The sequence below is a fragment of the Mchenga conophoros genome, linkage group LG14 (assembly GCF_057382185.1).
Source record: "Mchenga conophoros isolate Kocher_MC1m ecotype Shallow Benthic linkage group LG14, M_conophoros_male_GT1.1, whole genome shotgun sequence".
NCBI lineage: Eukaryota > Metazoa > Chordata > Actinopteri > Cichliformes > Cichlidae > Mchenga > Mchenga conophoros.
In genome coordinates this window covers 2,295,781-2,298,634 of record NC_140539.1, presented here as the reverse complement: position 1 = coordinate 2,298,634, position 2,854 = coordinate 2,295,781, and the positions used below count along the sequence as shown (strand labels likewise).

The 2,854-nt window shown below is 38.1% G+C and overlaps 1 long non-coding RNA gene across 1 annotated transcript; it reads right to left on the bottom strand.

Moving 5' to 3' along the window:
- Window positions 1–208: 208 nt before the first annotated feature.
- LOC146559069 (uncharacterized) lies at window positions 209–2,635 on the bottom strand. Its single transcript, XR_014888255.1, has 2 exons — window positions 2,354–2,635; window positions 209–1,834 (listed from the first exon to the last, which is right to left on the bottom strand). It is a non-coding gene; the product is annotated as an uncharacterized LOC146559069 (long non-coding RNA).
- Between the last annotated feature and the right edge of the window lie 219 nt (window positions 2,636–2,854).

The window sequence follows — 2,854 nt, the reverse complement described above, 5'->3', positions numbered from 1 at the left end:
CTTACAATGTTTTGCACAGGGCTCAAGACTGCCACACTTGTGATCTGGACACCTACTGAGCATGTTTCATTTACAGTGCAATATGATGAAGCATTTGTAAAGGAACAAGTAAAACGCTTGAGAGGGTTTTACTTCTCATATTTCTTACCTCGACTTGTAGAGGAGTATGCAGCAGGACGGTTTCAGTTAAATGAGAGATACTTGAAGATAATGGGCAAGCTTTAATACATGTTACAACTATAAATGGGACAGTCAGACACCAACATGTCTGCAGAGTTTGGTCTCTGTCTTGTGAATGAAAGGAGACATTCAATATGAAATCTGTTAAATATTTCAATACAACTAAAATGTACGTAGTTGTAACATATGGTGGGAAATGAATGACAAACTGACAACATTAAATGTTGTGAATAGTTCTGTATTTCTGTAATCTTCCAACACAAAAAAATGTCAAGAATGCACAACTAATTATTGTAGATTTGAGAAAAACATTTTTTTTTCATTTAAGAAATTTATCACATTGTGGTTGAATAAAAAAGTAATAATTGTTCAATTGATTGATTGCAATTGTTTTATATATACACATACATACATACATACATACGCACACACACACTGTATCACATAACCTTTCATCTAGAACACAAGATAAAAAAGTGAGACCTGGAATTATTTACTCTCTACATATATGTACATCAAATTTGAAAATAATCACATTACACTACACAACTTTATGTCCTGAGTAACCATCTTAATATCCCCGAGTCCACAATTGTTCATAACATACACAATTATTGTGTATCACGAATGAGATCCTCTCTTAAGTTCACTAGAGCAGCACATATTCTCAGTATCTTGTCTACTTTAGGAGCCATGCTTATAGGAACAATTTGTGAAAGTATTTTGTAGACTTTCAAGCGTCTGATTGCTCTTTCAACATGGATTCTTACATTTGCAATCCGACGTGTGTATGTTACCTGTTCCTCAGTTAGCGGTCTACGTTTTTTTGTGAAAGCGGGTATTACTAATCTAACTTTTCTCTCAAAGAGTAAGTCTTTAATTGTAAAACCTCTATCTGCCATGACTTCATCACCAGGTTTTAGGTATGTTAATATTCCAGAGTCCATTGTGATAAATTTGTCACTACATCGGCCGCCATATGCCGCAGACACAAACATGATTAGTCCACATGGTGCAACAGCAACCAAATATTTGACTGTGTTGTGTGAATAATAATGGCTGTATGATTCCCCTCATGAGCCCAGATTTCTGGGTTTCTGTAAAAGGGTCTCACTGCAGTCTATAATGCATGTACTATTTGGAAAGTTCTTCTTGAAGGCTTCAGGCATAGTTGCTTGAATAGTTTCTTTTGGCAGCCATGGAATTAATGGTCGGAGAACTTCCTCCAGCTTGTCTAACCAGTGTGAGATGATCTTGCTGGCCATGCTTTGTGATATATGAAACTGGTGGCTTAGGTCACCTATTACACGGTTACTCTTTAATTTCATAAGTGTCATGAGGACTTGATCTCGGACAGGCATGGTAAATTCATTGTTGTCATATCCTTCCAGTGTCGACACAAGTGTGTTAAATGTTTCTAAGGCTATCCCAGTGTACAGCAAAGCGTCTGCATCATTTTGAAGAATGAAATATGCAACTTCATCACACTGAGTCATCTTATCCTGCACATCTTTTCTGCGAGACCTGTTGCAGTATTGATGGTCTTGTTGCGAAGGATCCTCCCACTGTGTGTGGACTGAGTGCAGATGTGGCTCAGGGGGTTGTGTGGAGATGCTGGCCTGGTCTAATTCCACTGAACGTAACACTGTGGAGTCTGAATAAGACAAAAATATGATGTACAGTCAAACTGTTAGCATAAGAGAAACTGTAAAGTGTCACTTAGCTTATTATATTTTTGAGTGAAATTTCTCATTCTACATTTTTTCACACAAATGCAAAATCATAAATGTCAACATAAAATGTTCCTAAGTCCCCTAAAAATTTGTCACAATTTTATTCAATTAATGTGATTAGATTTTATTTTACATTCTAAAAAAAGTCACAACTGTTGGTATTTTGCAAAGGTTGCCTTTAACGTTTTTACTTGAGTTTTCTCGACTTGAAAAAACATGTTCTTTATAAACACAAACCTAAGACTTTTACAGCCCTTGGAGCTAATCTTTTGGCATTATTATTATTATTATAAACTTTCGTTAAAATTTAGACTTTGCTGCTAATAACCAGCTAGTGCTGATACTAACGCCATTCACCATAGGCTATTATTTAGTAAAAGCAAAGAATTGCGTGTTTAAAATGCGAAACGGTGGCAAACCACATTTACACTTTCACTTACCGGGTACAGATTCTGTGTTTTTGTTCGTATTACTGGAAGCTGTCACACTCAAAGTGGTCCGAGTGAGCCTTCTTCTTTTCTTCGGTGGGGGTCGGTCATAGCCCAGATAAAGCTCCGGGTCGGGGTGTAGCTCTGTGGGCTTTTTATCGATAAAATGAAAGGAGCAAACATAAACTCTCTTTGGAGGGTGTTTGAGTCTTAAAGCTGCCAGCCACGCCAGTTTCCGATCCTCATTCCGCGGCACCGCGGTAAAGTGAGCCGTCATTTGTGAGCTGCGGTCAAGCCAGCCGCCTCCTATCCGCCGCATGAATTCCCTTGCGCTTTTACACCAGTCTTTACGGTAGCGTCTTTTCGCTTTATATCCTGATTGAAAGCCTAGACTCGCGCGTGAACAGTCACACGCACGCGCGCACACAAATTACAATGGAACAGCCCAATACAGCCATCGTGACATTCTGGTTGCATATTCAAAAATTCATTAAAAATCATTCTTAAAAGTTG